Source organism: Protopterus annectens, chromosome 5.part0 (genome assembly GCF_019279795.1).
Source record: "Protopterus annectens isolate FY-2018-M chromosome 5.part0, PAN1.0, whole genome shotgun sequence".
Lineage (NCBI taxonomy): Eukaryota > Metazoa > Chordata > Ceratodontiformes > Protopteridae > Protopterus > Protopterus annectens.
The window spans coordinates 182,812,541-182,822,576 of record NC_056735.1 but is presented as its reverse complement, the minus strand read 5'-3'; the positions used below and the strand labels follow the sequence as shown (position 1 = coordinate 182,822,576).

Here is a 10,036-nt window from a genome sequence, read left to right as displayed (position 1 = left end):
GTCACTCGGAAACACTTTTCTTTTGTCAAGAACCCTTTCGCCATAATTGTATTTCTGTTTAAAAAAAGCGTGTAATGGTAGAATGTTTTCAATGGTTATTCCACAATTCTTCATGGTCAGAAACTGAAAACTTAAAGTAGTAGAGATGGTCACTTAGAATACTGAAACACTTCAATGAAAAAATATCGTCTGGCAATGTTAAAAATATTTTATATTAAGAAAGCTTGGCTGTGATATGATATACACTCTCATCCTGTTGTCATGTTCTGTATTTTCATTTCGGATATGATGGGAATCATAAATAGCTAATGGTGAACATATGCTGATATAGCTGCATTTTTTGTTGTTAACAATCAGAAACTGGTAACCAAAAAGAAAAGAAGGAACACGGTTACAGAAGCAGTGAGGAGCTATGAAATGAACGAGGCAGTCTATGTAGTACAGTACTGTAAGTATGATGAGAAACAGGCAAATCCCTAACAAGAAAATAAAACAGTACAAACTTGTTTGATACTGAAAAGTTTCACAGAGTAGCTACAAATGGCCAGGAAGAGTGTACATACAGTATATGTGTCTTGTTTTGTGTTTACAAGGGATGTGCACTGATCTTAATGGACCAATTCAAAGCTCAGCCCAGGAGATGTACTAAAGTAAAACAGTTCAAGTAATCTCCGTGGTATCCCCGAAGTCTCAAAACAACCCATTAAACAAGTATAGTGGATCCAAAAACAAAACAGTGTAAGAAACTTCTCTGTGTGGAAGATTTTCAGTCCATATATCAGACAATAGTAGTAGAAGTAGCGAACTTAAACTTGTCTTAAGTCAAAAAATAAAAAATATATAATTGTAAAGAATTACCAAGTATTCGAAAGTAACCCAAGCAAGGCAGGCTTGTGAGGAAACTATTACTCTAGTTTTGTTTTACTTGGATCGCCTGTTTGTGTACTTAATAAAGGATTTTCGACGGGAAACAGACTGCCTGCCTTGCTTGGATTACTTTTGAATACTTAGTAATTCTGTACAATTATATATTTTTTATTTTTTGACTTAAGACGAGTTTAAGTTTGCTACTTCTACTACTATTGTCTGATCTGATTAACATACAGTGATTAACTAAAGATATATGGACTGAAAATCTTCCACATAGAAAAGTAAAATAGTTCAAATAATGCAAATTAGAAGCAGTTCATAATAAATTACAGTGGAGAGTTAAATCTAGTACTTTTATGAATGAGTCCAATAATAAACAGAATTATAAAGTTAATACAGAGACATCACATCGTCATCAGGATTCAGTAGTAGGATTTTTTAACTGTAAATTCTTTAGATTGGCGATCTGGATTGTTTAGAATGAGAAATGAGAACTTGAAGGGAAATATTACCACTGCCCTTAGACAGGATGAAATAGATATGACTAATATCAGTCTCACTTTGTTGTTCTTTTGTTGTTTCCTTTCTCAGCCTAAGACTCAAATTGATCATGTGTAATCAGTATTCTACCCTAAGTAATACATTTTAAGTAAAATAATAACAATATGCACATTTTGTTTATTTAAACACACTTTTCATTGACTTGTAATTGCCAGTTGGCCAGATTACTCACTCACCCCATTAATAAAGGCATAAGTAACTGAATAAATACTTACATTACATTGTCTAGCTTTAAAGCTACCCATTTCCACAAAGATGTGCTCTTCCTTCATGGAATACTTGTCATTTTTTTTTTGTAGATTTATAAGCAATTTGTTTTCACAATCACCAAGAAAACAAACCACTTTCTAACTGTTCTTACCACAGTGAAACAAACTTGCTTTTTTTTTTTATTTCTTTACTCTCCCCTACAGGCACAGTTGGATTAATAACTTCCGTGATCAAGCAGCAACTTGCCAATTTCCTGGGGTACACTATAGTATTGACATTATTTATTTATTGTGGAGTTGAATGCAGAATAGTAAAGATAACTAACTGATTATCTGGACAATCAGAGGTGAATGTATCTCAGTAGCACACTGTAAGTAAAGTTTGATGTTTATATTTCTGTCATCTGTCAATAAGGCTAGCCTATCTTTATCAGCTGTGTAATATGCTCTGTACCCATGTTACTGTACAACTGCGGTGGTGGTGCTGCGGTAGCGTTGTCGCCTCATAGTAAGACGTTGTCCCATTCGATTCTCAGCTAGAGTGTCTTCTGTGTGGAGGCATGCGTGAATGGGGCGTGCCTTCGTTGAAGGTTGTGTGTCAGGGCTGGTAACCCGGTACGTAAAAATCGACTACCAATCATTAGCGGACCGGAGTTCCGCTGTGGCGACCCCTAACCGGGAAAAGCCGAAAGACACAAACAAACCCATGTTACTGTACAGATAATTGCAGGCCTCATATGTTTGTGTTACCAACAAACTTATGCCTCCTATTGTCTTTATTGTTGCTATATAGCTTGGGTCATGGCTAAAAAGAAACCTTGAACCATTTCATTTACCTAGTAAGCAAATGTTAAAAATGAAACTAAACGTTTTACTTAATTGTGAGAGAAAGTTTAAGATTCTTGATGACTGCAATAGAGCATTTTTTTATTTACTTTTACAGGAGTAGGGATAAGTCAGGTCCTGGAAAGTGTAACAATAGTCTGATGTCAGTTGTCTGGGAATTTATGAATTTACTGCTAAGAGTGAGAGAGAGAGAATTTTTGACTGTTTGGGGTCCTGTGAGGCACATGAACAAATGGCTTATGGATTCACAACTGAAAGGCTGTATCAGATAAATCTGACAGTTTTTAGATAACCAGAGCATTAGGTTAGAATAGGGTGGCGGATGTGTCCAGGAGTATGTGGTGATCTTCATACTGACCACTGCTGCAGTACCTTTAGCTATATGGGTTATATCCTGCCAGAAATATAACAGCCATCCAGTTACAAAGCTTCAGAGCACCTTCCACATGCCCAAATTCAAAGCTTCAGAGCACCTTCCACGTTTCCACATGCCCAAATTGTCAAGCAGCTCGAGCTTAACTGACTAAAAGACAAGTTTGATTGCAAAGCCCTTCATGGCTTTATTGTCGGCAAAGGGTATGCTACTTTGAGGCTTTTGAGGATTGACAGTCAGTTTGTGTTTTCCTTAGTTGGACAGATAAGTTCCAGTTGGGGAAAAAAATTAAATTTTTTACTTTTTACTCATGTTTTATTACTTTTTTCTTCAGAAAAGTTGATGTTCTTCATCTCACATTGCTGCAGTCCTTACATATGGTCCTCGTCCGTTCCTCGGTCGTCTCGGTCGCCAAAGTATATTAGGGCTGACGCCGGTCAAGGCTTTAAAACTGACATCAGGACGCCAGGATACAAAAAGCCGCATGACCTTCTGCAGATTTGCAGATGCAGTCCGAAGCGCAGGTTAGCGCAGGCGAAATCATCATTCGGCGCTTCTGAAATGAACTTTCTTTCTAATTCGTAAGTCAGACCTTGGGTTTTGGTTGGCACTTTCTTATTATTTGGTTTTTCTTGAAAAAGTGAATAACTGTAACTGTCAGTTGTGGTAATAACTGTATAGATAGGTTATATCATTCTCTGTGATGTATATTTGGTTTGGGCCTGAGCAACGTTGGGTTGGGTGTCGTTTGGGTTAGGTTCAATAAACACACTATTGCCAAGCGTGGGATGTGTTAGGGTCTTTTTGAGCTAGCTGTGGCATAATAAGCCGGATTCTATATGCCCGCGCCCGCCGCGCCAGCGCAGCGCCAAAGACAAAAAGCCAAAGGTGCAGATGAGAGTCCCCCCTTCCGGACGGGGTTCTTAGAGGCTACAGTGGAACCAGTGGTTCCGGACGGAGACTTCTCTGAGTCTCCTTAGGAGACTTTTGATTTTGCAGGAGGTAGTCTCTCAGGAGACAGGGTCAGGCTGAAGGGGCTTCTCCGTTACTGTCCTCCCTCCTTCCTAGGGTGGTTAGGCCTTTCCCTTCGGTTTCCAAGGCTTCTCCCAGAGGCAGGGCAGTTTTTAGCCCTGTGGGGGTCACCCTAGTTCAGCAGGGTCTGTGCCTGAAGATTTGATTACTCTGAGAAAGAGAGAGGTTCTAGAGGAAGTTAGAAGTTAGGTGGGAGCCAGAGTGTGCCACTTGAAGACTTTGAGATGAAGAGTTTATTCTGATTCTGATGCAGATCTGAGGCTCCTTCCTCTGATCTTCCAGAGCTTCTCTTCTCAGAACACTTCATTCAGAGATTTTTTCTTTTTCATTCTTTTCAGGACTTAAGAGATTCTAGGAGGGGACTCTAGAACATTTTCTGAAATACTAGGAGGAGTAGTTTATAGCATTTTGCTTAGGGATTTTTGTGGAAACCTCTGTTGGCCTCTGGCCTGTTGTGAAGATGTGCTTGCAGAGGCTTTCAATCAGGCCACTGTTGCTCGGTTAATGCTTACTCTCTGGGTGCCTGCTCCTCACAACAATCTTATAAGAGGCTCTCTTTGCCTTTTATCCTAGTCGATCTTTTTATAAAGGGTGTCTAGGCCTAGGCAGTAGGTGTCAAGGCCTCTATTGTAAAAGAATCCGCCTCTAGAAGGGGAAGAGAGTTGGGGATTTGGAATAAGCTATGAGGAGGCTTTGAGATCCCTTAGCTATGAGTATTTTGAATTGCCAGTTTCAATATTTCTTTCTCTTCAAGTTTTCTCTGGTGGATGCTTGATCTAAGGTTTCGGTGTAGCGAGAAAGATTTGGATTGAGTTGCTGAACAGGTGGGTAAACATTACAATCAGTGTATTATGGATGCTGTGCTTTGCTGCGATGTGGTGCAGGCGCCTAGGTCAGTTGCTCATGACTCTTCCTGTAGGAAGAAGCCTGGTTGAAGAATCAGAATTTAATTGATGGTTAAAGAATAAGAATTTGGATGTATTTGGTGCACCTTGTGTTTTGATTGGTTCACCTGTGGAGTCAGTCTTTGAAGAAATGGAAGAGAAGGCTAAGTCTATATGCAGGTTCAAAAAGATTTTAGTAAGTCTGTGAGTTTAGTAGTAGGAAGCTGGCCTGGTTTAGTAGGAATTGGCCTGCTATTCGTGGAGTCTAGGGGTAGATCTAGGCGTGGGTAGGGGCAGAGGTCAGAGTTCTTGGAGCTTCCCAGAGTTGGAGTTCTACAAACATCTTGAGGGTGCACAGGGCCAGTCCCTTACAGGCCCAGGCCCAATGACCTATTTTTTTCTGCTGCTTCTTGCCTCCTAGCACCTTTGCAGGAGGAAGGTAAGCACTTTTCAAGGCACTCTTGGTTGATTTACCCAAGACAAGCCCAAGTGGATAATATCATACATATATGCCCAGGGTTACAAGTTTTATCTTGCCTCCTTTCATTTCCATGCCGCAGGTACGCTCCTCTCTCCTCCGAAGAGGCACCATCTCGCAAACAAATCTTTACTACTTCAAATAGGGGCCATAAGGTTCGGTTCTCTGCCAGAAAGTGGCTCTAGGATTTTCTCTCTAGTCTCTAGAAAAAAGAAAGAAACACGTGGAGACCAATTTTGGATTTATCCATCCCATATCTGGACACACATATTCCAAGTTTCAAACAAAAAAAGCAATTACAACAGCTTTGCTTTCTCTCTGCTGGGCAAAGATGGATGACCTGGATCTCAAGGAGGCTTACCTTCATGTTTCATCAAAGCGAAATGCCAGTTATAGCTCTTTCGGGCTGGGACTTCTGACTTTCACATTATCAGTTCTCTGCTTTGCATTTTACTGCACTACTAAGTGTTCACGAAGGTTTCAGGTTCTCCAGTGGGTAGGTTTTTCAGGCTAAAGAGGAATACAGATCTATCCTCCTTATTTGGATTGCCTGATACTGGCCCAAGGAAAAAGGGAACTTCTTCATCATTTTTTAAGTATGTGATGGCAGTGTTAAAGATGGGTATTCTGTCTCGAGAAATAAAATAAAGTAGTCTAGTACCTCTCAGGACATGCTGTGCTTGTGTGAGACTGAATAATACATCCCAGATGATTTTTTGACCGGACAAACAAAAGAATCTTTTTCTCTACTTCCATCAGTTGTCTCATCAGTCCCAGGCTGACTGCAAGGACAGTCCTTCAAGCCTTGGGGTTCATGGCATCTTGTATTCTGGTACTTCCCAAGACCCGGCAGATTTTAAAAGCAGACTCATCTAGACAGAAAATGGATACAAGACAACGACAGCTCTGGCCTGCCAGACATCGTGCCTTATCCGGCATAGGCACTGTCAGCAGGAAAATTTATATTGATAGCTTCCGAGTCAAACTTCTTTTTTTCAAGGTTTTGCTTCCATCAAGCAAATTATTCACTGATTCAACAACATCAACAGCAAACAGGGTAACAATTCTTATCATTCCTATGCGGACAAACAGTGATTTTATTGGATTTCAGACTCACAGCACAGCTAAGTCTTCATCATTCACAGGTTGACAGGGCCAGGCGGCTGAACTCCAGATGTGATGGGCAGACAAATTATGGATTGCCACGGTGGAGGATGGATCTCATGTATTTATTGGATGAGACAGTGGTTGGTGAGGGGAACTGGTATGGCTGACTCAGACATAGATCTGTTCTTCTTCCAAGTTTTGCTACCAGTTTTGCACATACATTCAATTTTACTCTCTCTTGGAATTGGGCAATTGCTTCGTATGCCTTTGAGCAATCTCCTCTTGTATGTCTTCTACTCTCTGCCTCTCCTCCCAAACATGCCTTGCTTGCTAGTTTTACACACTCCAGATTGGCTTTTGATACTTCCCACACAGCCTGGGACAGCAGCTGGTACAGGGGCTTGAAGTCTGGTGCAGGACTGCCATCCCCTTTGCAGTCTCAAGACCAGCTGTGCTACTTCATTTGTCCAGCATCTTCTTCATCTGACAGCCTACATCTCTCTGCCTTAAACCCTGCAGTCTCAGCTTCCACAACTTTGGGTTCCCCACATTTTACAGGCTGCAGATTACCAGGTGCCACAAGAAAAGATGAATGGAATGGAGAAATTAGATTTTGGAGTAGTTTTGGATTTTGATGTTTCTTTAAACTTGATTTATGTTATGCGCTCAATTCCTTGATTGCTTTATTTGGAATTTAGCGTCCTTCTCTCCTCTAGTTTGTCAAGCAAGCAATTTTCTGCTCTTCTGCTCTGTGACCCACCATTATTTTCTCAGCCTTTGTTTAACATTTCTGTAGAACCCAAAAATATAAAACAATGAAATAGAAGCCAAAAAACTCCTTCCCATCTCCAATTAGATGTCACGTTTCTGCTTGGGACACACTTTTCAGCTTTACAGCACTCTACAGAATTTGAGCCTTTAGCTTCATTGGAGTTGATTTTTGTTGTTTATCCTTGAAGGGTCTCTTTCTGAACAGGCCCCAAGAGGGGTTTTGAGCCTTTCTCTTAATTTCCACAAGGACAGGGGTTTTTTATGACTCCCTGTGTCTTTTTATACCTAAAATTTTTTCTGGTGTGGCTTTTTTAAACCATAAGTGGTTTTCTACTTTTTTAAACCCCCCACTAATTTAAAAGAAAAGAGGAAAAGGAACACTTTGGATATCACCCACACACTGCGGACATATTATTGGTAAATTTAGTTGGTTCAGGCAGCAAGGGCAGTTGTTTGGTTTTTTGTTTCTTTTTTTTTTGGTTTGTTGAAACCTGTTTCAAAACAAAAACTTTCCTTTTTAAGTTGATTGTTTTCTCTTTCATATATTCCCATCTGTGGTAGGAGATTCCAGCTGGATTTAGCCTCATTCCACTAGGGCTACTGCCACTTCTACCAGCCTTTAAGGGGGTGGCTACTAAAGATATTTTGAAGCAGCTCTTTTTAAACATAATTTTAAACAGAGCACTCATTGTTTCTGTCATTTTAAAAGTAAAATTATCTAACTGATAAAATACTTTCTGTGGAGAAATTGTGTTTATTTTAATGTTGTAGGGCTGCCCTAGTGTTTGAAAGTGCTTTTTACTGTGTTTTTCTGTCAAAAAAGTAACTTTTGTGGACTGGTAATTTTACTGGCATTGTTGCTTGTTTTTCCCAGGATAAAGACACCATTTTTGGCTTGACCATGGAACAGATTGTTACTCCCATGGTTGGTCCTTCTTCCAGTCACAAAAAGAAAAAAAGTTAAGCAAACAGCCTTTGCCACCACAGCAGGCTAGCAATTTGCCTCCGCTGCAGGTGGGTGACTCTGCTGTGGCCATCTGTTGTACCTCAGACCACTCATCTTCTACTCTGAATCTCTCTTGTGTAGTGCCTACACCCACTGTGGACTGGGATTAGCCACGTCCTCTGTAGCTGTTGGGGTCCCCTTACTGGGCAAGGGAGAACCGCTCTTGTTGCTTCTGGGAAAGGGAAGAGGGAAGGTTTCCCTGTTGTGTCAAAATGCTGTGCCGCAGCAGCTGCCATTAGTAACAAGGTTGGCCCTATTTTTCCTGTCATAAAGGAACAGAAAACCATGCATGTATCTACCCCTCCTCAAATTTTCTTTGGATAGGAGTAGTTTACTGGGACTGGCTCAGGGTTTGATTTAGGCTATTGATTCTTGTTGTTTAGTAGTTTCTGGCAAAAGAAAGAGGGTTGCCTCCTTTCTGAAGAGATTCAAGATTATGAATCTCAACAGGAAGATGTAGGGACAGATTCAGGGTTTTGTCTTTAGATTTCTGATTCAGAATCAGAGGAAAGCTCTCATCTGATGTTGTTAATCTTTCCATTCACCACCGATGGGTTCAGTTCCCAGCATTCAGAACTGAGCCAGCTTAGTACCAAGCTCGCGCCAGCCACAAAACTCTCAAACTAAGTTTCTACCTACAATGCCCTTCTCCCTGTTACCGCAGACCTCTTTTGCTGCATAGCCATAAAGCCGCGTTTCAGCCAAGCTCTCAGCTAAGTGAAAACTTTTTGATATTTTATGAGAAAATTGGTCTGTTCTGTTATTGCTAGTGTTTTATATTCATTGATCTTCACTTTTATAGTTAAGATTTACTCTTTTCTCATCTTTCCTTTTACCCATTTGGTAATCTTTTTAAATACCATTGGTGGTACTGCCCTCTCTCTTTACCCTTGTGGTATTCCTTGAATACCATAGCTGGTATTTCTCCTAGCCTGTCCTTTTCTGTCTAGTTGTGTGTTTTGACTCTTTGGGTAGATGCTGTGTTTAGGTGTTTTGGTTTAGTCTTAGAGTTAATAGAATTTAAAATAGTATTTGAAGACTTTGATTGTTGTTTGACTTGACATGATGTCTGATAAGAAGGGTGCTTCGGGTTTCAAGCACTGTACTTCATGTAATGGTAAACTTCCGAACAGTGACTCATGATGATTGTGTTTATTGCTTGGGGTGCCCCATCTTTTGGTACAGCCTCCCTGTGTGATTTGCCAAAGTTTTAACCAGTGCACTATGAACGAGCACAAGAATAAGTTGATTCTAAAGAGCCTACTTGAGTCGCCCTTTTTAGAGGCCTTTTCTGCGACAGAGGTCTCAACCCCTCCTAGAAAGGATAAGAAAAGGCCCCATTCAGTTCCCTCTTCACCCTTGGGTGACCAGGGCACATCTGTAAAACCTAAGCTACAAAAGCTTTCTTCGGAGCATAAATCTGCCTCGTCGGCACCGACCTCATCTGCTCCAAGTACTACAACTGTTACTATATCAGCACCAGCTTCGGCACTGATACTGCTGTCTCCAGCACCAACCATAAACCTCTCCTCACCTACTATGACTCCGGCACCAGGTGCCACTTTGGCACACTGCATGCCTTCAATGCTTATCTCTGCAATGACAATTCAACCTCCAGTATCAGCTCCAAGTGCCCCTTTGGCACTGAGCTATCCTGCGGCCCTGACTACAATAGATCTGACTCCAGTGCTCCCGGTCTCCAAACTTGAGACTTCAGTGCCATTAGATCCCGCACCATGGACCCGATACTCTCTGTCCATAGACCCATTTCTAGGCCAAGTGTATAGCTCTTTCCTAGATTGGCCAGACTCTCTGTCGGCAGTATCCACTAAATCCACCAGGAGCCTTTCAGAACTTGATGTGGTGTGTTTGGGGATCAACAGCTGGCAGCCAGGGGGA

At 41.2% G+C, this 10,036-nt stretch overlaps 1 long non-coding RNA gene across 1 annotated transcript in view; it reads left to right on the top strand.

The window, feature by feature from the left end:
- Positions 1-1,850: 1,850 nt before the first annotated feature.
- LOC122802538 overlaps positions 1,851-10,036 on the top strand; it is a 503,825-nt gene continuing 495,639 nt past the window's right edge. Inside the window, exon 1 of the long non-coding RNA XR_006364956.1 lies at positions 1,851-2,011. This is a non-coding gene — a long non-coding RNA (uncharacterized LOC122802538). The remainder of the gene's footprint in view (positions 2,012-10,036) is intronic.